This window comes from Arvicanthis niloticus, chromosome 17 (genome assembly GCF_011762505.2).
Source record: "Arvicanthis niloticus isolate mArvNil1 chromosome 17, mArvNil1.pat.X, whole genome shotgun sequence".
Classification (NCBI taxonomy): domain Eukaryota; kingdom Metazoa; phylum Chordata; class Mammalia; order Rodentia; family Muridae; genus Arvicanthis; species Arvicanthis niloticus.
In genome coordinates, this window is record NC_047674.1 from 848,056 (window position 1) to 875,283 (window position 27,228).

Genomic DNA, 27,228 nt, shown 5'->3' on the forward strand with positions numbered 1-27,228 from the left:
CTCTCTGGTATACAGTATGGAATATGTCCCTGTTCTGGACAGTGGGGAGAACTTCTCTTTGGTGGACAGTGGCGAGGATGTTTCTGTGGTGCACAGGAGGAAGTACCTCTGGTGGACAGTGAGGAGGATGTCCCATGAGTGGAAAGTGGGAAGGAGGTCCTTGTGTTGGACAGTAGGGAAGATTTCACTGTGGTGAACAGTGGGGAGGACATCCTTGTGGACAGTGGGGAGGATGTTCTTGTGGTGCACAGAAGGATGTTCCTGTGATGGACAGTGGGGAGAACTTCCCTGTGGTGGACAGTAGGGAGGACATCCCTGTGGTGGACAGTGAAGAGGATGTGTCTGTTTTGTACAGTGAGGAGGACATCCCTGTGGTGGTCAATTAGGAAGACGCCTCTGTGGTGGACAGTGGAGAAGACGTCTCTGTGGTAAACAAGAGGACCTCTTTTTGGTGGACAGTGGAGAGGATGACTTTGTGGTGGAGTGTGGAAAGGAGGTTTCTCTGGTGGACAGTGGCAATGACATCCTGGTGGTGGACAGTGTGGAGGACATCTGTGGGTGACAGTGGGAAGGATTTTGGTGTGGTTCACACAGGTCGTCCCTGTGGTGGTCACTAAGAAAGATGTCCCTGTGGTTGACAGTGGAGAGCATGTTCCTGTGGTGGAGTTGGGAGGACATCCCTGTGATGAACAGTGGGGAGGACGTCACTGTGGTGGACAGTGGGGGTGACATCCCTGTGTGGACAATGAGGAGGACGTCTCTGTGGTGCACAGTGGGGAGGACTTGCCTGTGGTAGACAGTGGGAAGGATGTCCCTGTGGTGGACAGTGGGTAGGACGTCCCTGTGGCAGACAGTTGGAAAGACATCACTGTGGTGGACTGTGGGGAGAACATCCCTGTTGTTGAAAGTGAGGAGGACATCCTTGTGATGGATTGTAGGGAGGACTTCCCTGTGGTTCACAGGAGGAAGTCCCTGTTTTGGACAGTAGGAAGGATGTTCCTGTGGTGGACAGTAGAAAGTAAATCCCTGTGGAATACAATGAGGAGGATGTCCCTTTGGTGGAGAGAGGGGAGAACTTCCCTGAGGTGGACAGTGAAGAGGATGTGTCTGTGTTGGACAATGAGGAGGACATCTCTGTGGTGGACAATAGGGAGGACTTCCCTGTTGTAGAGAGTGTGGAGGACGTTCCTGTGGTGGTCAATGGGGAGGATGCCTCTTTGGTGGACAGTGGCCAGGATGACTTTGTGGTGGACAGTGGAAAGAAAGTTTCTTTGGTGGACAGTGGGATGACATCCCTGTGGTGGACAGTGGGGAGGACATCTGTGGAGGACAGTGGGGAGCATGTTGCTGTGGTGCACAGGAGGATGTCCCTATGATGGACACTAAGAAGGATGTCACTGTGGTGGACAGTGGGGATGACATCTCTGTGGTGGACAGTGAGGAGGACATCCCTGTGGTGGACAGTGGGAAGTATGTCCCTGTGATGGACAGTGTGTAGGATGTCCCTGTGGTGGACAGTTGGAAGGACATCACTGTGGTGGACAGTGAAAATGACTTCCCTGTGGTGGACAGTAAAAAGGACATCCCTGTGGTGGACAGTAAAAAGGACATCCCTGTAGTGGACTGTGGGGAAGACGATCCTGTGGTGGAGAGTGGGCAGGATTTCACTGTGGTGGACAGTGGGGAGAACATCCTTGTGGTGGACAGTGAAGAGGATGTTCCTGTGGTGCACAGAAGTAATCCCTTTGGTGGACAGTAAAGAGGATGTCCCTGTGGTGGAAAGTGTGGAGGACATCTCTATGGTGGACAGTAAGAAGGACGTCCCTGTGGTGGACAATGGGGAAGATGTCCTTGTAGTGGAGAGTGGAGAGGAATTTCCTGTAGAAGACAGTGAGGAGAACACCCCTGTGGTGGACATTTGAAAGGATTTCACTGTGGTGGACATTGGCGAGGATGTCCCTGTTGTGGACAATGTGGAGGACATCCCTGTGGTGCATGAGAGGACATCCCTTTGGTGGATAATGCAGAGGACATTTCTGTGGTGGACACTGGAGAGAACATCTCTGTGGTAGATAGTTGGGAGGACATCTCTGTGGTGGACAGTGTGGAGGACGTCCCTATGGTGGTCAGTGTTAAGAATGCCCCTGTGGTGGACAGTGGTGAGGAAGTATCTGTGGTACATAGGAGGACGTCCCTATGGTGGACAGTGTAGAGGATGTACCTGTTATGGACTGTGGGGAGGACATCCCTGTGGTGGACATTGGGGAGGACATCACTGGGTTGGACAGTGGGAAGGATGTCCCTGTGGTAGACAGTGGAGAGGACATCCTTGTGGTTGACAGTGGAGATGACATCCCTGTGATGCACAGGAGGACATTCCTGTGGTGGACAGTGGAGAGGATGTCCCTTTCATGGACAGTGATGAGGATATCTCTATGGTGCACACTGGAAAAGATGTACCTTTGGTGGACAGTGGGGAGGATGATTCTGTGGTTGACAGTAGAAAGTAAATCCCTCTGGTATACAGTGAGGAGGATGTCCCTTTGGTGCAGAGTGGGGAGAACTTCCCTGAGGTAGACAGTGAAGAGGATGTGCCTGTGTTGGACAATGAGGAGGACATCTCTGTGGTGGACAATGGGGAGGACTTCCCTGTTGTAGAGAGTGTGGAGGACGTCCTGTGGTGGTCAGTGGGGAGAACACCTCTGTGGTACCCAAGAGGACATCTTTTTGGTGGACAGTGGCGAGGACGAATTCGTGATGGACAGTGGAAAGAACGTTTCTGTGGTGGACATTGTGGATGACATCCTTGTGGTGAACAGTGGGGAGAACATCTGTGGAGGACAGTGGGGAGGACATTGCTGTGGTGCACAGGAGGACGTCCCTATGTTAGACACTAAGAAGGACGCCATTGAGGTGAACAGTGGGGATGACATCTCTGTGGTAGACAGTGAGGAGGACGTCCCTGTCATGGACAGTGGGGAGGACTTCCCTGTGGTGGACTGTGGGGAAGACGATCCTGTGATAGAGAGTGGGCAGGATTTCACTGTGGTGGACAGTGGGGAGGATGTCCTTGTGGTGGACTGTGGGGAGTGTGTTCCTGTGGTGCACCGAAATAATCCCTGTGGTGGACAGTAATAAGGATGTCCCTGTGGTGGAAAGTGTGGAGGACATCTCTATGGTGGACAGTGAGAAGGACGTCCCTGTGATAGACAGTGGAGAAGATGTCCTTGTAGTGGAGAGTGGAGAGAAATTCCCTGTAGAAGACAGTGAGGAGAACACCCCTGTGGTGGACAGTGGGGAGGACATCGCTGTGGTGGACAGTGAGCAGTGTGTCCCTGTGGTGGACAGTGGGGAGGATATATCTGTGGTGGACCGTGTGGAGGACGTCCCTGTGGTGGTCAATGGGTTGGACGCCTCTGTGGTGAACAGTGTGGAGGATGTCCCTGTGCTGGACATTTGGGAGAACTTCTCTTTGGTGGACAGTGGTGCGGATGTCACTGTGGTGCACAGGAAGATGTACCTGTGGTGGACAGTGGAAAGGATGTCTCAGTGGTGGAAAGTGGGGAGGACATCTCTATGTTTGATAGTGGAAAGAACTTGCCTATGGTGGACATTGGGGAGGACATCCCTGTGTTGGACAGTGGGGAGGATGTCCATTTAGTAGACAGTAAGAAGGACATGCCTTTGGTGGACAGTGGGGAGGATGTCTCTGTGGTGGAAAGTGGGGAGGTTGTCCCTGTGGTGGACAGTGTGGAGGATGTCCCTGTGGTGGTCAATGGGGAGGATGCCTTTGTGTTGGACAGTGTGTAGGATGTCCCTGTGGTGGACAGTGGGGAGAACATCTCTTTGGTGGACACTGGAAAGGACATCCTTGTGGTGCACTGAAGGAAGTACCTGTGGTGGGAAGTGGGGAGGATGTTCCAGTGGTGGAAAGTGGGGAGGACGTTCTTGTGGTGGACAGTACGGAGGATTTCACTGTGGTGGACAGTGGGGAGAACATCATTGTCGACAGTGGAGAGGATGATCCTGTGGTGCACAGAAGGGTTCCTGTGGTGAACAGTGGAGAGGATATTCCTTTGGTGGACGGTTGAGAGGATTTCACTATGGTGTACACTGGGGTGCATGTCCCTTTGGTAGACAGTGGAGAGGATTTCACTGTGGTGGACAGTGGGGAGGACGTCCTTGTGGTGGACCATAAAGAGGAAGTACCTGTGGTGCACAGGAGGATGTCCTTGTGGTGAATAGTGGATAGGACATATCTGTGGTGGATAGTTGGGATGACATTCCTCTGGTGGTCAGTGAGGAAGATGTCCTTTTTTTCTTCTTAGGGGAGGACGTCCCTGTGGTGGACAGTTGGGATGACTTCTCTATGGTGGACAGTTGAAAGGACATACCTGCTATGGACTGTGGGGAGGACATCCTTGTGGTGGACCATGTGGAGTATCTTCCTGTGGTTGACATTGGGGAAGACATCCCTGTTGTGGACAATGTGGAGGACATCCCTGTGGTGCACAAGAGGACATCCCTGTGGTGGATAATGCAGAGGACATTTCTGTGGTGGTCAGTGGAGAGAACATCTCTGTGGTAGACACTTGGGAGGACATCTCTGTGGTGGACAGTGTGGAGGACGTCCCTGTGGTGCTCAGTGTTAAGGACGCTCCTGTGGTGGACAGTAGTGAGGAAGTATCTGTGGTACATAGGAGGACGTCGCTATGTTGGACAGTGGAAAGGACATACCTGTTATGGACTGTGGGGAGGACATCTTTGTGGTGGACCATGTGGAGTATCTTCCTGTGGTGCACAGGGGTCGTCCCTATAGTGGACAGTAAGGAAGACGTCCCTGTGGTGACAGTGAAGAGGACATCCCTGTGGTGGACAGTGAGGAGGACATCCCTGTGGTGGACTTGGGGAGGACGTCCCTGTGGTGCACAGGAGGAAGTTCCTGTGGTAGACAGTGGGGAGGATGTCCCTGTGGTGGACAATGGGGAGGACATATCTGTGGTGGACAGTGTGGAGGACATCCCTGTGGTGGTCAATGTGGAGAATGCCTCTGTGGTGGAAAGTGTGGAGGATGTCACTGTGTTGGACAGTGGGGAGGATGTCCCAGTGGTGAAAATTGGGGAGGACATCACTGTGGTGGACAGTGGGAAGAACTTGCCTGTGTTGAACAGTGGGGTGGACGTGTCTGTGTTGGACAGTGGGGAGGACATCCCATTGGTAGACAGTGTGAATCAAGTGCCTTTGGTGAACAGTGGGGAGGACGTCTCGGTGGTGGACATTGGGGAGGTTGTCCCTGTGGTGGACATAAAAGAAGACATCCCTTTTGTGGACAGTGGGGAGGACGTCCTTGTGGTGGACAGTGGGGAGGATTTCACTGTGGTGAACAGTGGAGAGGACATCCTTGTGGACATTGGGGAAGATGATCCTGTAGTGCACAGAAGGATGTTCCTGTGGTGGACAGTGGGGAAGGTGTCCCTTTTGTGGACAGTGGGGAGGATTTCACTGTGGTGGACAGTGGGGAGGATGTCCTTGTGGTGGACTTTGGAGAGGAAGTTCCTGTGGTGCACAGGAGGACATCCCTGTGGTGGACAGTTGGGAGGACTTCTCAATTGTGGACAGTGAGAAGGACATCCCTGTGGTGGAAAGTGGCAAGGACATCCCTGTGGTGGACAGTGGGAAGGACATTCCTGTGGTGGACAGTGGGAAGGACATCCCTGTCATGGAAAGTGGCAAGGACATCCCTGTGGTGGACAGTGGCAAGGACATTCCTGTTGTGGACAGTGAGGAGGACATTTTTGTGGTGGACAGTGGAGAGGACTTCCCTGTGGTGCACAGGATGATGTCCTTGTGTTGGACAGTAGGAAGGATATATCTGTGGTGGACAATGTGGAGGACATCCCTGTGTTGGTCAATGAGAGGATGCCTCTGTGGTAGACAGTGTGGAGGATGTCCCTCTGGCGGACATTGGGAGAACTTCTTTTTGGTGGACAGTGTGGAGGACTTCCCTGTGGTGCACTGGAGGAAGTACCTGTGGTGGACAGTGGGGAGGATGTCCCAATAGTGGAAAGTGTGGAGGACATCTCTTTGTTGGACAGTGGGAAGAACCTGCCTGTGGTAGACAGTGGGGAGGATGTCACTGTGGTGGGCAGTGAAAAGGACATCCCTTTGGTAGATAGTGTGAAGGACGTGCCTTTGGTGGACAGTGGGGAGAACGTCTCTGTGGTGGAAAGTGGAGAGGTTGTCCCTGTGGTGGACATGGGGGAAGATGATCCTTTGTTGGAGAGTGGGGAGGACGTCCTTGTGGTGGACAGTGGGGAGGATTTCACTGTGGTGGACAGTGGGGATGATTTCACTGTGGTGGACATTGGGGAGGACATACTTGTGGAAAGTCAGGAGGATGATCCTGTGGTACACAAAAGGATGTCCCTTCGGTGGACAGTGGGGAAGATTTCACTCTGGTGGACAGTGGGGAGGATGTCCTTATATTGGACCATGGAGAGAAAGTTTCTGTGGTGCACAGGAGGATGTCCCTGTGATGGACAGTGGATAGGACATCCCTGTGGTGGAGAGTTGGGAGGACATCCTTGTGGTGAACAGTGAGGAGGACGTCCCTGTGATAGACAGTTTAGAGGATGTCCCTGTGTTGGACAGTTGGGAGGACATCCCTGTGGTTCACAGTGGGGAAGATATCCCTGTGGTGGACAGTAGGAAGACTGTCCCTGTGGTGGACAGGGGGGAGGACTTCTCTGTGATGGACAGTGAGAAGGCCATCCCTATGGTGGACATTGCAGAGGATATCCCTGTGGTGGACAGTGGGGAGAACATCCCTGATATGGACAGTGAGGAGGATGTTCTTGTGGTGGACAGTGGGGAGAACTTCCTTGGGGTTGACAGTGGGAAAGACATCCTTGTGGTGGACAGTGGGGTGCACGTTTCTGTGGTGGACTCTGTGCAGGACATCCCTGTGGTGGACAGTGGGGAGGGACATCTCTGTGGTGGAGAGTGGGGAGGATGTTTCTGGGTGGACAGTTGGGAGGACGTCCCTGTGGTGGACAGTGAGGTGGACATCCCTGTGGTGGTCAGTGGAAAAAGTGTCTTTATGGTGGACAGTGGGGAGGACATTTCTGTTGTGATTAGTGCAAAGGACAACACTGTAGTGGACAGTGGGGAAGATGTTTCTGTGGTGGACAGTGGAAAGGACATCCATGTGGTTTACAGTGGGGAGGACATTTCTCTGGTAGACATTGGGGAGGACTTCCCTGTGGTGAACAGTGGGAAGGACTTCTCTGTGGTGGACAGTGAGAAAAACATCCTTGTGTTGGACAGTACAGAGGATGTCCCTTTGGTGGACAGCAGCTAGGACATACCTGTGGTAGACAGTGGGGAGGACATCACTGTTGTAGACAGTGAGGAGGACATCCTTGTGGTGGACAGTGGGGAGGACTTCCTTGTGGTTGACAGTAGGAAGGACATCCCTGTGGTGGTTAGTGGGGAGCACGTTTCTGTGGTGGACTCTGTGGAGGACATCCCTGTGGTTGACAGTGAGGAAGACATCCCTGTGGTGGAGACTTGGGAGGACCTCCCTGTGCTGGACTGTGAGGAGGCACATCCCTCTGGTGGACAGTGGGGAGGATATTTCTGTGGTGGACAGTTGGGAGGACATCCCTGTGGTAAACAGTGAGGAGGACATCCCTGTGGTGGACAGTGTTAAGGATGTCTCTGTGGTAGACAGTAGGGAGGACATCCCTGTGGTTTACAGTGGGGAAGACATCCCTGTGGTGGACAGTGGGGAGGACTTCCTTGTGGTGAACACTGGGAAGGACTTTTCTGTAGTGGACAGTGAGGATGACATCCCTTTTGTGATCAGTCAAAAGAATGTCTTTATGGTGGACTGTTGGGAGGACATCCGTGTGGTAAACAGTGAGGAGGATGTCCCTGTGGTGGACAGTGGGGAGGACATCCCTGTGGTGGACAGTGGGGAGGATGTCCCTGTGGTGGACAGTGGGGGGGGACATAACTGTGGTGGACAGTGAGGAGGAGGTTTCTGTGGTGGACAGTGGGGGGGGACATAACTGTGGTGGACAGTGAGGAGGAAGTTTCTGTGGTGGGCAGTGTGGATGACATTTCTGTGGTGAACGGTGGGGAGGATTTTACTGTGGTGGATAGTGAGGAGGACGTCCTTGTAAACAGTGGGTAAGATGTTTCTGTTGTGCACAGGAGGATGTCTTTGTGGTGGACAGTGTGGATGACACCTCTTTGGTGGACAGTGGTCAGGACGTCCCTGTTGTACACAGGAGGATGTCCCTCTGGTGCACAGTGGGAAGAAGGTCTTTGTGGTGGAATGTGGGTAGGACGTCCCTGTGGTGGACATTGGGAGGAAGCCCCTGTGGTGGACAGTGGTAAGGACGTCCCTGTGGTACAAGGGACATTCTTGTGGTGGACAGTGGGGAAACATCCCTGTTGTGGACAGTGGGGAGGACGTCTCTTTGGTGGACAGTGGGAAAGATGTCCCTGTGGTGAACTGTGTGGAGGATGTCTCTTTTGTGTACAGTGGAAAGGACATCCCTGTTGTGGACAGTGGGGAGGATGTCCCTGTGGTGAACAGGAGGACACCTTGGTGGACAGTGGGAAGGATGTCCCTGTGGTGGACAGTGGCGAGAATGTCCCTGTGGTGGACAGTGGGGAGGACATCTCTGTCTTGGACTGTGTGGAGGACGTCCTTGTGGTGGTCAATGGGGAGGACGCCCCTTTGGTTGATAGTGGGGAGGACATCCCTGTGGTGGACAGTGGTAAGAACATCCCTTTGGTACAAAGAAGGACGTCCCTGTGGTAGAAAGTGGGGAAAACATCCCTGTTGTGAACAGTGGGGAGGACTTCTCTGTGGTGGACAGTGGGAAAGACGTACCTGTATTACACCTGTGATGCATTGTACTATCTAATGAAGAAACTGTAAGGCAAGATACATTAAAAAGAAAAGCAAGCGCTGCTCCCAAGTTAAGGATAACTAGTAGAAAACCAAAAGCTTTGAACACATGTCACAGGTGATGTTACTGTTAAGACATGTTATTTTTATTTTCAGGTAGACAGAGTGCCACCCGGTCATGCTTTTTTCATTGATTTGTATAGAATGTATGAGTAAGTACCTGTATTGGAGCTGCAATGCACTGCAGTATTTAATGAAGAAAATTGTGTTGTGTGCATGTGTGTTTAGCATGTGTGTGTGCATATGCATGTCTGTTAGCATGTGTGTGTGCATGTGTGTTAGCATATGTGTGTGTTTGTGTATGTGTGCTAGCATGTGTGTGTACATTTGCATGTGTTTTAGTATGTGTGCATGTGTGTGTTAGTATGTGTGTTAGCATGTGTGTGTGTTAGCATGTGTGTGTTTTTGCAGGTGTGTGTTAGCATGTGTGTATGGTTGCTTGTACATGTGTGTGTCAGCATGTGTGTGCATGGGCATGTGAGTTTTAGCATGTGTGTGTGCTTGTGCATGTGTGCTAGCATGTGAGTGTGTGTGCATGTATGTGTGCATGTGTGTTTGCATATGTGTGTGTGCATGTGTGTTAGCATGTGTGTGTGCATGTGTGTTAGCAGGTATGTGTGTGCATGTGAGTGTTAGCATGTGTGTTAGCATGTGTGTGCATGTGTATTAGCAGGTGTGTGCATGTGTTTGTTAGCATGTGTGTGTGCATGTTTGTGTTAGCATGTGTGTGTGCATATATGTGTTAGCCTGTGTGTGTGCATGTGGGTTAGCCTGTGTGTATGTGTGCATGCATGTGTTAGCATGTGTGTGTGTATGTACATGTGTGTTAGCATGTGTGTGCATGTGTGTTAGCAGGTGTGTGCATGTGTTTGTTAGCATGTGTGTGTGTGCATGTTTGTGTTAGCATGTGTGTGTGCATATATGTGTTAGCCTGTGTGTGTGCATGTGGGTTAGCCTGTGTGTATGTGTGCATGCATGTGTTAGCATGTGTGTGTGCATGTACATGTGTGTTAGCATGTGTGTGCATGTGTGTGTTAGCAAGTGTGTGTATGTGTACAATCAGTGTAACTATGTTTTAAGTATTTATTTTACTATTTATTTAGGTGTATGTGTGTACCTGTGTGAATGTAAGAGTCTGTCAGAGGGAACCTAATTCCTGGGAACCAGAGTTATAAACAGTTGTGAACTGCTGTGTGGATCCTGGGTATCAAACCTGGGTTCTGTTGCAGAGCAGCCAGTGTTCTTTTCTGCTGAGCCATCTCTTCAGCTCTTCATCAATATGACTATTAATAGTATAAAATATAACATGTTTTGCTGGGTATAATGGTATACACCAATTTAATCCTGGCACTCAGAATGTAGAGGCAGGTGGATCTCTCTGTGAGTTCAAGGCCAACCAGGTCTACACAGGGAAGAAACCCTGTCTCGAAAAGCAAAACAATAACAAGAAACTTCCACATTTTCAGATTATATAAACAAACTAACTTATATTTAAAAGAATTCACTTTGAGCCAGAAATAAGATTTGAAATTATAAAAATAGCATTAGAATAAAATACATAAAATAAAATAGTATAAAATACTAAAAAAAAAGTATAATTGCTTTATCTTTTGTTTTACTTAACTATAAATATTTGTATGTGTTGCAGCCCGAGCTGCCCCATGCTTGGGGGCCAGAAATGTTGAGAACTGCACTACCCCACATTTGGGGGCCAAAATGTCTCAGACTGTTCTTTCAATGATGGGACCCACACTGCCTAAAGCCTTGGGGACTAACTTGTTAGCCCGCACTGCTCCAAGCTGCTCCAGTCTGCGGGTCAAGGTTCAGCAAGAGAGAGAGTGAGAACGAACTGGAAGAATGGAGACCAAACAGAATGTGATTCAATCCCGTTTATTCTTCAGTCTCTCTTCTTCTCTACAAGTCCCTAGTTCCTAGTCCCTAGTGCCTCCAAATTCCAAATTACTTCTTCCAAGTGCTAAGTGCCTAATGTCTAATTCCAAGTTCTTCCTCAAGTGCCAAGTGCCTAATACCTAATAATAATTCTTCCGAGTTCTCTAGTCCAAGTGTCTTCTTCCTCAATGCCTAATTCCTACTCCAAGTTGTACCCTCTAACCTAATTATTAGTTTCAAGTTGTACTGAACTCTTCTGTCTGCCTCTCGCCTTTTATATGTCTCACTTCTAAGTCACGCCGTTAAGTCATGCCCTTAGGCCTTGTCTCTAAATCTGATCTCTAAGTCACGCCCTTAAGTCACACACCCAAGGGAAAATCCTGGCTATCTAAAGCAAGATGTTATCAGAGTGTGTTCAACTGTTGTAGGCTATTGTAAACAAGCCTCTTGTCAGGGTATATGACTCAAGATGGCTGCAAGGATGATAGCCGCCTTCTGTTGACTCCCCACAGGTCCCCCTTTTTAAATTGTTTTCAAAAGGGAAGGCTGGGAAAACTTACGGAAACCATGCCTGTCTTAGGTTGGAACAAATGACCCCAGCCTCCCTTTCTCATTATTGGATACTCAACAGTCATTGGTTGAGCTCCTGTCTTAGGATGGTGAGGCCTCCCTCTTTAGGGGTAAGGGTCTTGAAGTGTTCTCTTACCTATCTTTGACTATCTGGCTTAGCACATAAGTTAGGGGATAACCCTTATTAGTCTTGATGACAGAGGTTTTACAATCCACAACTTCCAGCCTGTAATAATGGATCTGTATGGGTTTCATTTGAATAGCATCTATCTGTTGTTGTACAAAATTCATCAGTTTGTTGAACAGTATGGACCCGAGAGACAAGAGACTTAACAATGCCTAAATAGTCAGTATAACAGCAACACTCTTTTTTAAGGGCAACATATAGCTTCCTCTATCAGAAGAGTAAAAAGTATAAGCCTCTTCTATTCTGTTTACAAATGTGTTATAGCAAAATCTAAATCTATAGAAATACAGAACTGATCATAGCTTTGATCTTAACAAAACAAGCAAGGAAATCCCTGTTCCTGCTCTATTCAATCTCAAAACCAAAAAACAACTATAGTAGCTGTGATAGTAGGTTTTCTCCTAGGTCTAAACAATGTCCCCACTAAGTCCCCACTAAATCATAAGTTGGGGAACCAAGAGTCCAATAGAGCCACCCTGGAGGTACGTGTAGTGATGTCTCCTTCCACACTGAGGACTTCCCAAGTCAGGTTTGCTGGTTGATCTGTTCCAGTTTGAAGGCAATTGAGAAGCATCTTCATGTTTCCTGCAAAGAAAAAAATAGGCTTCTCAGGGAGTTTACCCCTCCCTGAATTTGTTATTGTTGTCTATTTGTTTGATCAGTCTCTCTGGCAGCCAGCGTGCAGCATCTACAGGTTGGGAATATATGCAGACAGAACCTCTTCCCCAGATAAGCATTGGATCTGGCCCATTCCAGGTTCCAGTTAATGGGTCTTTCCAGAGGACTGTTGCAAAATTCTTTTTGGTATCAGGATGCCAGAATCTATCTGCAGCAGATTTTCCTTCAGAATCCAAAGTTAAAAAATTTTAAAATAAATAGCATGTGATGAAGTATATTTTTGGAGGATCCCTTGGTAGGGTATCATTCCCCCTTTTTAATTTTTTCAAATTGACATTTAATGGTTCAATGCACCCTTTCTATAATAATTTGGCCCTATGAATTATATGGAATACCTGTTTTATGTAGTATTCCCAATTTTTCACAGAATTGGTGGAAGCTGAAGCTTGTATAACCTGGGCCATTGTCAGTCTTTATCTGTTTAGGCACACCCAATACAGAAATTGTAGCAAGCATATGAGTGATCACATGTTTGCTTGTTTCTCCAGATTGTAATGTTGCATAAATGAAACCACTGTATGTATCTACACATACATGTATATATTTTTGATTGCCAAATTCATTATAATGAGTAACATCCATTTGCCAAATACCATTTGGTATCAGTCCCTTTGGATTCACACCCAAATGAGGAACTGGTAAAAGTGTAACACATGATTGACATTGTTTAACAATTTGTCTAGCTTGTTCTCTGGTAATTTTAAACATAATTTTTAAAGTTTTAGAATTAAGGTGATGTAATTCATGAGCCTTTATGGCCTGATCCAAGTTAGATAATCCCTTCTTCACTTTTTCCTAATCCTTTCCCTGGGGGAAAATCCAGAGTTTATCATTTGAGCTGTGATTACTTCATTAGGGCTGCACATAATCAATCCCAACTGGGATAACAGATCTCTGCCCCAGAGATTAATAGAAAGGCCTGGGATGACATAGGGTTGTATATTCCCTACATTACCTTTTTAATCTTTCCACATCAGCACCTTAGAGCTTTTGTTGTGGATTTTGACTTTGGCCAATACCCCTTACATTGGTTAAGGTTGGGGGTCAGAGGTCAGGTGGCAGGCCAATTGCTTTGTTTTAGGATAGTCGCATCAGCTCCTGTGTCAACCAAGCCTTGGAATGCTTTTCCATCCAGCCATAGTGTCATCATAGGTTTCTGTTTAACTATAGGCTGTACCCAATATGCATCAGAGGAACCAAAGCCTTGATCCCCTCTTTTAGGACTCTTACATTTGTGATTAGCAGGGTACAATGGAAGTAACAATAACTGAGCTATCCTCCTTCCTGTAGGAATGGTGACTATATTCTGAATTCCCTGTGCCACCACCTTAATCTCACCTTGATAATCATTATCTATTACTCCAGGAAAATTTGTAGTCCCTGCATAGTAGTACTGCTTCTTCCCACTATCAGTCCAAATACATTTGGATAGAGTGGTCCAAACACTCCAGTGGGTAAGGCCTGGGGTCCCATTTCTGGGGTTAATACTGTGTGGGTGGCAGAACTGAGGTCTAGTACTGCGCTACCCGGTGTTGCTCAACTAAGTTCAGACAAGAATTGTTGTTTGTTGGTATGAAACTGAGTGCTCCATAAGCCTGTTTTGGCTTGTGTTGGTTCGGGGTCTGGAGCTGGCCCCTGTTCCCATTTCCCTGATTATGGGAAAGAATGTTTCCTTGTGCATCTCTTTTGGACCTACATTCACTAGCCCAATGCTTTCCACATTTGCAAAGTGGGCAGAGCCCAGGCTGTTTTCTGGGCTTTCTCTGGGTTAACTCATTTTCTGCCTCACAATCTCTTACAAAGTGTCTAGGCTTGCCACATTTAAAACAGACCTCTTGGTTTCTACTTGCCAAAAAATCTCTTACTGATTGTCCTTGCATGGCAGCCACCATAGCTAAGCCCTGTTGGTAGGAGGGACCTATACCATTACCAGTTGTTCTTGAAATTATTCTGTGGCATCTTGGGATTTGACTATTTGATATACAAATCTTATTGGTTAACTATAAGCATTAAAGGTTGATTTTACCATGTGATATGTGTTGCATTGGCTGATCACAGGGTGAAAGATAATTGTGTGGGGCAAGCGTGACTGCAAGAGAAGCTCTGGAGCTCTGGCCCCACTGGAGAGCCTGCCGAGATGTGGACACCTGGCTGGAGCCAGGTAGCCAGGTAGCCAGGTGCTGGACTTAGTGCCAGAGCATGGTGGATGAGCAGGGAGTCAGCTGTGCACCTCTTTTAATATCTCCTGGTACAGGGGTCACTTTCTATGTTTAGTTGTCATGTGTCTCATTCTAATCTAGGTCTTGATTCTTGTTTTTGAAACTGTTTTCTTAAGAAAGGGTCTCCTTAGGTAGCTGAGGCCAGCCTCAAACTTGGGATTCTTTTGCTTCAGCTCCTTTCTTATCAGGTTTCGGGGTATGGGCCATGCCATTACACCCAGATGTCTCCATTGATGCTTTTGAATACAACCACCAGCATCTTTTTGTAGCATGTTTTTATTTGAGCTTAATTTTTATTGATTTTTTTCTGTGTGTGTGTGTGTGTGTGTGTGTGTGTGTGTGTGTGTGATAGGTATGTGCATATATGTGTTCACATGTGTGGGAGTGTGTTTCTCCTGTGTGTGGCAGGTTATGTGTGTGTGTTCACATGTGTGGAAGTGCATGTTTGTCCTGTGTGTGTTGTAGGTATGTGTATATTTACATGTGTGGGATGCGTGTTTGTCCTGTGTGTATGGTAGGTATGTATGTATTCACATGTGTGTGGGTGTGTGTTTGTTCTATGTGTGTGTAGGCCTGAGGTTATGTTGAGAGCATGGTTCACTTGACTCTCTTTCTTTGATGTTTCTTCAAGTTCAGATTCAATGTTGGGTTCTTACTTGGAAGATTAATTGAACACATGACCCTGTGTTCTTCTGGGGTCTCATGTACATGGGCACCTGGGACCATCCACCCCTCACATTTAGGTTTGGGGTGCCATGTACATGAGTACCTGGGACTCCTACCCTCACACTTAGGATCCGACTGGAGTTTAACTGGAGGGGTTCCTGGGGTATCTCATGATACCATGTTTAATCTATGTCCACACAAATCCCTCTGGTCTGCTCCTGCTCAGAAGTCTTGGTAGTCACCTTGACCCCTAGTCTATTCTTAGCACTGATTGTAGATCACAGAAGATCACAGGGCTTCTTTGTTGTGTTCAGAGTACACTCAGGACTTCCAGTTTCATTTCCAGCCACAGAAAATCCTTACAATAGTCTGCAAAGCTTTCTTGTTTGGCCCCTTCCCTCCGCCTTGCTGCTTACTGGATTCTCATGGGATGCTAGCATAGATCTGCCTCAGGGCTGGAATGTAGATGATATGTGCTGAAACTTTGTTTCAGGTACAATTTCTGTAGCCTTTTATCTTAGCTCTAGCAACAACCTCTGTAACTTCTTTTCCCCTTCCTTCACCCCAGTCCTCCCTTTTTACAGAGAGAACAGCCTTTGCCTGGTTCTGATATTCAGATTCAGCTCATTGTTGTTTCTTCTTCTCCCTCTGGAGCCAGGAGCTCAGTTCCAGAGCCATGGGACATCTAGTTCTCTTGGGCAATGGGAAATCAAGGCTGGGAATATGTTCCCTTTGAACTTAGCTATGGGAAGTTTTGGTGGAGACGTTACCCTAGCTGAGCAAGAGGTAAATGACCAGACTCTTGGCTGTGCCTCTTACTGACCATTGGGTCTAGAGGTCTGTGCCTTTCTGGACAGGCACTGCTATGCCCTCTAGTCAATTTAAAAATTGATCCTCTTGATAGGGCAACCCTTAGGCTTTGGGGAGGAGAGATAGGGACTCAGGGAACCAAAGGCAGAAAGGGGGAACAATCTGAGTGGAGAATCTGAGTGGAGAACGTGTTAGTTTGTGGAGCTTTACCCCCACTCAGGGACTTGGCAGTAACAGTCGCCTAGGGTCCTTCTGCCCCTACAGGAACTTGTTTAAGAAACAAAAGGAATGGAAAAGAAGCCAGATCCTTTCCTCAGTTAGCAGCTGTCAGAGAACAGGCAAGTCTTGAATCTGGGATGAGGAGAAGCAGCTCTCTCTAGGGAACTCCTGAGAATATTTCCATTTCTCAAGAAATACCCTCCAAACCTGTGCTGTAAATTTGGTGGAGCAGAGCTGGGGTGGTAGAACAAATGGCTTGGCTCTACAGGGCAAGGGGGAGCATATGCCTGTTCCCTCCTTTGAATACCAAGGCAACTGAGGCACTAGCTGTCAGAACCCAGCTGCCATGTGTGTGAGTGTGGAAAAAAAGGAGTTGTATGGATCTCATTCCATCCTCCTGAGGCGCCAGCTTCACTTAGCACCACTGGCTCAGAGTTATGCAGCAATGATGTCAATGTTACCAGTTCAGATATAAGAGGCCCTTGGTCATAACTTTAAAGCATTGGTCCTGAGAAGGGCTCTCCCCTCACAGTGACCCTCCTGAGGGGCACCTGATGGGCGCATTTCTGAAATTCATGTCCTGTCTGCTGGGCCCATAGGCATACTGAGTATGAGTCTGACCACTCCTCTCTTCATCCATAAACTGTTTACTGTTGAGCTAAGTCAAGTTTTCTTATAAAATGATTGTTAATTGAACCACATATTTTACATATTCAGGATCACAACCTTTATAATGTTCTAGTATATTTATGTTTGGAAATTCCTTTTAGACTTTCTAAATTTATGTCAGTACAGTTTTTCCTCTTGTCTGAGAGGACATATTCCAAGACCCCTACAGCCTCAGATACTATCAAATGCAATGTGTTTTCTTATGACAATTGTTATTGTGTAGATTAGGCACAGTAGGAGATTAAGAATGACTAAAAGTAAAATAGCAATTACAATGTAACAATATACTATAATAATTGTGTGGATGTGCTACCTCTCCCTCAAAATACCTTACTGCACTTTTGCTTTTTCACTTAAAGGTGATTGATTACTTTGTAGCCCTTAAAAGAACATCTAAATTGTCAGCATCCCCATGTGAGCTTTGAGGACATGAGCAAGTAAAGATTACTTGAACATAGACACTGGGATACTGGGACATAAAGATTGATAACTGAAACAGCTACTAAATGACTTTGGTAAGGAGTATATGCACTCTAAACACATGTAGAGAAAATATCTTGTATATTGTATAGATGCATTACCTGTCAATTAGAAAACCTATGTCCTATAGGAAAGGGTAGAATAGAAGGTGGGACATCTGGGAGGCAGAAAACAATTTGGGATGGAGCCAGGCACAGGGGATTCACATGGGAAGATGTGCAAAGATGGAGGTATGGCACAGGTAGACAGACACATGGCAGAATATAGATTAAAATAAACAAGATAATTTAAGTTATAATCAAGTCAAGGAAAAGCCTAGCAACATGGCCAAGGTATTTGCAAATAGATTCTGAGTCTGAGTCTGATTTCTGAGAGGAAGAACTGAGACATAACTTCTACAGATGCATGTTTTGGAATATGTACTGAGGACACACATTTTGGACAGAAGGATGACTCATGGATTGGGTCATGTTTAGCACTCTAGAGTGGGTGGAACTGACAAATGAGGTCAACTAAAGTCTCATTCAATAGTCAGCTTTATTCAGAACACCAGACAATTTATACTCTGAGTGTTAAGAAGAGTCATCTGACTAAACTATATAGTCACAACAACAAGACACACAAGGTGAAAACACGTTTTTCCAAGAGACACATAAATACATAAAAGTCAGTTGTAGTGAATAGAGTAAACTCACTTTACTCCTATGTGCAAACCCGGGAGGGGCTCAAAAGCACAACCCAAGAACAATTCCTTGCTTTTGGAGAAACTGAGGTCATAAGACTCTTGTCTTGCTTTCTTGGAGTTTTCTCACAAGCACTCAGAACTCCCCTTGCGTGACTCCATTTGTGGACTGTGTTCTGACAGGGTGGGATAGTGGAGCGTCACCAGACTTCATCCTGCTACTTGGAATGGGGCATCTATGTCCCATCTTCCTGCCTCCAGATGTTATTGTGTACATGGCTCATGCTGTCAACATGTTGACTGTAATTGCTGGCCAAGGAGAGAGAAAGCTTGGATAATGGTTTAAAAAAATAACAGTAAATATTTAAAACATAAATTATTTGCTTCTGGAAATTTCCATTTAGTATTCTCAGACTGCCATTGGCTGTGACTGATGTTTTAGGCAGAGGGCATTGCTGTAGCTATATTTGGTTGTCTGACCACCCCCCCTTCCAGAGTCTTGCTAATTTTAAGCAAATGGCATTGCTAAGTTTAAAGTACCCACAGGGGGTAGTCACATGCCTCTGTCCAATGGCTCCTTTTTATGTTTTAGGTTAGAATAAGGCTTGTGGAATTTTCTGTGAGGATGGTAAAGGTTTGGTGCTCAAAAGCAACACCAACACCCTGCCCTCCAAGACTTCTCATTTTACCTGACGTTAAAATAGGTGAAACTAAAACACAGTTTTCACTTTTTCTACTTAAGGCAAAGCCACCCAAACCAATTGTTGTAAAACGTGGTCTTGCCACTAGATGGCAGTATGGTCCTATTTCTTGAAGCCAAATTCTAGGGCTGCTTAAATGTTTTCTCTCTCTGATACTCTTTTGCCTGAGATATCCTTACAGACCTCCATAATATCAAGCATTTCCTGAGAAGTCATAAGACATTTGTTAAGAATTCTTTGACATATATAATCGTATCATTTACTACAGATAAAAGCAAATTTGCACATTAGCGAGAGGGGTGTTCTTGTTTATTTTTACAACATACTCAAGTCTTGGCAGGATGTAGGGCATTGTCACACTTTTCAGAATTGATCGGTGTTTTGACTTTATTATCCACCTTAAGATGTCACTTGGCATAAAAGTGTAGTGCAAATAGGAGAACTATGCTTAAGAATTTCAAATTCTTTCCTAATCATAGCTAAAATTCATTTGACATCTGTTTAAATATAAAACCCAACAATGTGCACACAGACATGCGCGTGCACACACACACACATACACACACACACACACACACACACACACACAGCACTGTAGGGCTACTGGGAGTCAGGGGACAGTGTGGAAGCCTGTTCTCTTACTCCACTGTGTGGGTTCTGGAGACTGAACAAACCAGAGTTTGTTCTGGTTTAGGGCAAATGTCTTTACCTATCATCTTGCTAGCCCTCAAACATCAACTTTAAAAACCAAATGTTCCACTATAATAGTCAACTGCTATACTAATTTGATACTTACATGATAAGGAACAACTGCAGTGAAATACTGAAGTTTTCTGTGATTAAGTGATTATATTTGTATAAGAGCAGATCATTATATGTAGAGTAAAAATGCCTCAGTTCATAGCACACAAGAGTCTTGAATTGAGCCCAGGTGTTTCCAGCTGTATTGTGGGCTGTGGCTCTGATGGTGTTGACAGTGCCAGGCCTGCATGCTGTTTGCTTAGAGGAAACGTTGCAGTGATGTTCCATGGTACAATGTGGGCAAGCACTGGCAGGGATCCTCAGATTTCTCACAAGCTCATTAAGAATCAATGATTATCACTGATATGTGTTAGGAACCCTTTCACAACACTTGCATCCATTGTGTGATCCCATGTGGAACTATGACCCACAGTTTATGAAGCTTTGCTAATGTGCAATTTTTTAAAAAACACCCTACATCTTAAACATAATCAAAGGCATTGTTTCCACCTCAAACTGTATTCAGGCTGAAGGGAATGATCCTCTTGATTGTAAGGATCAAAATGTCCACCCACCCCACCCCACTTCATTTATTAGCTAGTCAATAAAGTTTGTTTTTCTAACATAAAAGTGGGCTAATGGTAGTGATAACATGGTGATGAAATGATACAATAGAAGATCTTTAATATAATTACTGACTTTTAGCTATGACATTTATTTTGTTACAAGCATTAATTTTTCATAATGCCTTATAATTACATAGGGCATTATGTGTTCATAATCCCTTGGTCTTTCTCCCAGATGTTGAATAATTGGCTCAATTGAGATGGTTAAATTCTTGATTGACATTTATTCTTTACCCCAGGTTAACGTGTACATATCGATCACTAGTTACTAAATGGAACCTCTGGCCAAGGAACAACAAGGCTTGGATGGGGGCTTAGAGATAATAAATAATTTAAGAAGGAAAACACCTACAATTCTTACTGACAAAACATTCTGTATAATTGCCTTTGAATATCCTGTTTGGAATACTAGTGAGAGTGACCTCATTAGCTATGAATTTGGAAGCACAATTTGGCACCGACCAATCTGGGACAGGTTGGCATGCCCCCTTGGCTTTGTCCTTATCTGTTAGGAAAGGCTCTTGCCTCCTGTGCACTGTGGCACATCTCATGTACCACAATACCTGGCAGCCAAGTGTAATCCATTTTGACCAAAGTTGTGATTCTTGAGTGTCTTAATCGTACCTGATAAAAAGCCATTCGAGTCAGGGGGCGGCTCTGTGATGAGGGAAGGGTGAGGGCCTGCGTTAGTAAGTTACTACTAGACGGCAGGCAAGGTAGGCGTCAGACAGAGGGGTGTCCCCTGGTGGAGACTAGATTGATGGCTGTCTGCAAAGTCTACTGGTCACCCTTTGACATGCCAGGAACTCTGTACCAGTGTGGGTGTCTATTGCAAGGGGAAAGGTGACTGGAAGAAAGAGTGTCCCAGAAAAAAATGGCCCCAAGGTCCAAAAGAGATATACCCTAAAAGGGGGGACCGCCCCCAAACAAAAAGAGACCTCAATCATAGCTACAATAAAACTGAAGTTCCCATGAGGGCTGAGGCTGTCACCTGGGAGACAGGTTCAGACTGAGAACCGCCAGGCTCAGTCATGATTGGCCCCAGGAGCCCATCATCAAAATAGACACGGCGGCCAAACCAAGATGGACTTTATCTTTGACACAGGAGCAGCCATCTCCATGGTAACCCCTCCGACAGGGAAGCTCACCAAAGATGCATCGACCATTGCTGGAGCCACCAGGCCAGTAGAAAATACTGATTCTGTGAGCTGTGGGATTGCTCTGTGGGAGACCACTCAATAAAACTAACTATCCACCTTTGGGACCCTGTTTTCTCTCCTTTAGATGGTGCATGGACTACGATAAAGCCAGTTACAGTCAGTCATTTCGTCGTCACAAAGAAATGCAGCAGCATTGACCCCTGTTCCAGGAAATTTGCAACAACTGGCATGCATAGCATATAAATGAGTCCCCCTGGAAGGAACATCACTGTAGAGGAGAATAGTGACCCTTCAAAAGAAGCTGGAACCCTTTGGACTTGGCTTTATCAGGGGCATGGGACAGTGCACTCACGGAAGGACGAGGAGGGTCTCTGTGTCAGGATGTAGTCTGGCAGCAGGACAAGAGATACTCTGCAAACAAAGCCAGAACGGGGCGGGCATGCAACTTTTAGACGGGATGTGTGAAGGCAGGGATGAAACAGACGGATTGTCCCTCAAATAGTTAGAGCTTCCACCAATGCAGCTATACCTGAGAACGAGTTCAGTTGGATTCACCCATGGGTCTCCGCTCCATCTTGAGAAAGGACGTATCCAGATTTGACTCTGGCGCCCTCTAGTGAAAACGCTCCAACTTGCAAGTGCCTCAATAGAGCTGAAACTGGGAAACGGTTAGTTGCTAGATCTGTTTGAAAGCCAGCCAGGTAACTTACACCCAGTTGGGGTCTGTAGCCCATCTCTATAAAACCAGACAGTCCTGGATAACCCTGATGACTCCTGCCTGATGGGTCCACGTGTCCAGGCACTAGGAGAAGCAGAAAGTATAGGGACATGGGAAAGCTGCACCCGGCTGATGACTTGAACCAAGAGCCAAATGGCACATGCCAATTGTGCAGATAGAATATATACCTGTTACCTAGTGGGGGGTTGCAGGATGGTACTCCTCACTCCAGACCTAGATATTCTCCTTGTACCAGAGGTGGACCAATACTAGGGCCCTCAGCACAGGGAAGAGGAACCCACCTTACTCTCAGTGTTATTGGACACTGCCACAGAAGCACCCGAGCTCAGGATCAGACAGGTCTGGCATAGCCAGCCAGCCAGTCAAACTGAGGAGGGTCTCAGGCTAGTCCAGCAGAGTATGGTCATCCTGCAGAAACAGACAGGTGCCAGCCCCCAGCAGCCCTACAAAATTGTAGCTGGTGACATATGTGTCTTCAGAGGAAAAGATTGTTGCTTCTGCACAAACCACTCAGAGATTGTAGAGGAAATGCCACACAGTTGGTCAAGGCCCAAGACAAAACAAAAAGATCTTCCTGAGGCCCATGGCTGCTTCTATTCCCTGCCCCTAATCCGAACCTCTGGGTATGATCCTCCTGACTGTACTGTTGGGTCCATGCCTAACTTCTGTCACCAGCAACAGGAGAGAAACAGGTAGACGCCATCCATGTTCTCTGCCAGCATCAGAGGTTCCTTGAGAAGGGTCACAAGGGATTCTGACAAAGAAGAGGGGAGAATGAGGTGGAAAGTCCTCAGATTGCCATGTGTTAAAACAGCAAAATTTCCCCAGGGCTTTAGTTCCATTGAACTGACTTTGAACACTGCCCAGCCATGCTCTGTGTCTCTGTACTTGTTGGCTTGCTTCCATACTCCCACCTAATAAAGGATACTGGACCTGAGGCTTGGGGCTGGCACCATTACAGTATGGCTTAGGAGTCAGTGTAAGGAACTTTCCTTTTCCCAATGGACACGGTACTGCAGAGACAAAACCCAACAACAATGTAAACATACAGCAAACCACCAAATTGTTTATCTTGAACATTCTGTCTTTAAAAAGATGAAATTTAGGCTGGGGAGGCAGGTCTGTTACTATATTGCTTGCTGATTGAGTACCAGCGTTTATTTCTCTAGAGGATGTGGGCCTTGGGACAATGGTCAATAAGTGAGATGGATTCATGTCTCACAAAATAGCCAGCTTTATTCAGAGTTTCAGACTATTTGTACTCTGAGGGTTAAAAGGAGTCATGTGAATGATTCACACAGGAGTCACATATGTACACTCAGGAAGGACAAGCCACAGATGACAGAAACATGTTTTTCCATCAAGGCATATAAACAAGTAACAGTAGCCAGTCATAAGGAAGAATCAGAAGTAAACTCTTATCTGCTGTACGTGGGAGGGGCAGGAAAATACATGCTAAGAACAATTCTGTGTTCTGAAGAAAATTAAGTCACAGGACTCTTGTCTTCTTGGCATTTTTTTTTCACAAGCACTTAGAATTCTCCTCACAAGAGTGCACTCTTGGACTATGCTCCGGCATACCACCATCGGAGAATCCCATAACCCATGCTTGCCAGCAAGATGGCACACCCTTGCTGTCGGGCCTTGGACAAGGTACCTTCATTCAACCTGAGCCCTTCAGTCACGAAGGATGCAGGTAGAGGGTGTGATTGACAGGTCTCCATCTCCAGAGATTAAAATATTAATGAGTTATCTAAAGGCTGGGGGCATAGCTAATTAAGTTATTCCCTCCCCCTTTCCCCCTCCTATAAAAGCCAGGCTCCCCTGGCTTTTTTTTTGGGGGGGGAGCCAAATCATCTACACCCATTCACCACGCCATGAACAATAAAAGCTTTGAAAAACTGGACTCCACGTGTCTCCTGGGCCTGAACCTTCCTGAGGCAGCCACTGGCGTGAATGTGGGACCCTCCGTCGGCGGTGTGGAAAGCCTGCTGGGACCACGCTGCCAGACCACCGTGGGAACCCGCCGCCAGACTCCCCCATGAGTTTTTTCCCCACACCTTGCAATCCAAGCCCTGGGGGAATGGAGACAGGCATATCACTGGAGCACGGAGGCCAGTTTCCCTAAACTAATTTTCAAGCCCTGGCCCAGTGATAGGTCCTTGGCTCATAAAATGGGGTAGAGGACACCTGAATAGTGGCTCTGGAGGTTGACCACTGTCCTCAGCATGGGTGGGTACACAGATGCATCCATTCACATATGAACACTCGTGTACACACACAAAACAAGGGGAAAAAAGTAATTCCTGCCTCGACTAAATTCAATCTGTGATTGTAAAGTATACTTCAGTAAATTTAAAGATATTTCCAGAAAGAAGAATCTTTTGTTCTCCCCAGGGCTTGGGAGAGGATGATGTGCGTTTGATACATGCTGTGTTAATGAGTTTGAAGGTGATAGGGATTGGGGTTGTGGCTGAAGATCTGGTTGATGGCTTTGTGTGGGACCCTCCAAGGATCTCTCTATCTGCCAACAAAAGCAGCACTGGCTGAGTCTTGAAACATATTCTCTCTGGAAACAAAGTACTTCTCATTCTGACACTTTACAAGATACTAGAACTGCTTGGACTCCAGGCCAATAAGCAGATTCCTAACACAATTCCCTCTTTCATTCCACACACACTCCCTGAAATACAGTCTGCCAAGCTTGTTCTTGTAGGAACTATTTTTTTTAAAAAGGCTAAAGGCCCAGCGTCCTGGCACACATACCTTTACTTCCAGCACTTGGGAGGCAGAAGCAGGTGGAACAATGGGAGTTTGAAACCAGTCTGTATAGCAGGTTCTAGGGCAACCAGGGCTATGTAGAGAGACTCTGTCTTAAAAACAAACAAAAGCAAACAAACAACAGGGAGACTTGTGGGGCTGGAGAGATGGCTCAGCAGTTGAGAATATTTGTTGCTCTGGTATAGAACCCTAGTTTGGTTAGCACTCATGTCAGGTCAGGTGGCTCACAACAGCTTGTAATTCAAGTTCTGGGGGGATCTGAAGTCTCCAGCCTTCTCAGGCATGTGCACTCATACACACACACACACACACACACACACACACATACACACACACACTCACACTCATACACAGACACAGACACACACATACACACACACAGAGGCGCACACACTCACACTCATATACAGACACACACATACACACACACACTCACACTCATACACAGACACAGACACACACATACACACACACAAAGGCGCACACACTCACACTCATATACAGACACACACACACACATACACACACACACTCACACTCATACATAGACACAGACACATACACACACAGAGGCACACACACTCACACTCATATACAGACACACACATACACTCACACACAGACACACACAGACACACACACACACACACACACCCCTCCACAGCCGCCGCCGCCACCACCACCACCACCACCACCACCACCACCATCACCTCCAATGAAAGAGCTATGGTAGAGGAAGAGCAGCATTGTTAGCTTGGAACTCAGTTGCTTTGCCCCTGGGGCAGGCTTTCCACTTTGTGGGCATAGTTTGGTGCCACAGAAGAAAAGTATTCTCTCTGTTTGCTCCACCAACAAGAAGACAAAAGTCTGGCCTTTTAGGATTTTGCCTCAAATTGTGTATGATGCTGGAGGAAATGAGGATCATGTATGTGGGTGAGTAATTGAGGAAAATACAAAACAGCACACACACACACACACACACACACACACACATACACACACACACTCACACTCATACACAGACACAGACACATACACACACAGAGGCACACACACTCACACTCATATACAGACACACACACACACACACACACATACACACACACACTCACACTCATACACAGACACAGACACACACACACACACACACACACTATTTTCATGTGCACACTAACAAGAACAAATCTTGGAAAATATGTAAACCAGTAGCAAATATGATACCTATCATCGATGATAGGTCAAATATGACAGATCAAATATGATATCTATCAGCATTAATAGGAAAAAGTGGAAATGACAATTTGGAATTTAGAAGTTCTATAATAATGCAATTAACTTTTTAAAGAATAAGGAAAAACAGGAAAGTATGGAAAATGGAAATTGATAGAAGGCTGGAGAGATGGCTCAGTGGTTAAGAGCACTAACTGCTCTTCCAGAGGTCCTGAGTTCAACTCCCAGCAACCATGTAGTGGCTCACCACCATCTGTAATGGGATCCAATGCCCTCTTCTGGTGTGTCTGAAGACAGCTACAGTGTACTTACATACATAAAATAAATAATTCCTTAAAAAATATTCTTACTAACATTCTTTGGTTTGAAACCATTTACTATAAAAAGCAACAAGTTTCCATACACCATTTTCTTTCTTTAAAAAAAAAGATTCTGTACACCTGGCACATGCCTTTGATCCCAGAACATGAGAGGCAGAGGCAGGTATGTCTTTGAGCACCTGAGGCCAACATGCCCTACATAGTGACTTCTAAGACAGCCAGTGATACATGGTGAGGCCCTGCCTAATTTTTTTTAATTTAGAATTAAAAACATGTTCCATTTATGTGTAGGTATGTGCCTGAGTGTAAGTATGTGTACCACATGCACTCAGAGGTCAGAGTGGAGCATTGGATCTGACCTGGGTCCTCTACACCAGCAATACATGCTCGAACTGCTGAGCCAACTCTCAATGCCTCTTAAGGCATTTTCACACTCACTTCCCTTTTGACCCTCCTCCTTGCTCTCCCCATCTTCTCGATGTTCTTCCTACCATTATCTTCCCTTCCTCCCTCCCCCGACATGCTGCCTGTGTTCTTCTGCCCTTGTGTCCATGCCTTAGAGCTCCCCACGTGATCCCTTCTCATATTGTTTCATAACTTAGAAACTATGCCCACTGCTCTGTAACACATACAAATTTACCCGCTAGGCATAGGATACAGAGTGTGTTCTCAGATTTGTCTTTCTGAGCCTGGATTGTTTCACCTACATATTTTATTCATCCATTCACTACTGTGGCAATTTTACCATTTGAGTTTGTGGCTGAACAAATTCCTATGATGCTTTTACTCAGTCTCTGAGTGCTGTGATTACATTTCACTTCCTTACTGGATTTTTTGGGGTGTGATAAATTAGTTGTTTTGGCTGAAAGCTTGTTGT

At 46.4% G+C, this 27,228-nt stretch overlaps 1 pseudogene; it reads left to right on the plus strand.

Annotated features, from left to right (window-relative positions):
- The window catches only part of LOC117722704 (Y-box-binding protein 3 pseudogene), a 72,005-nt pseudogene extending 53,614 nt beyond the window's left edge, over nt 1-18,391 (plus strand).
- The last annotated feature ends 8,837 nt before the right edge of the window (nt 18,392-27,228 follow it).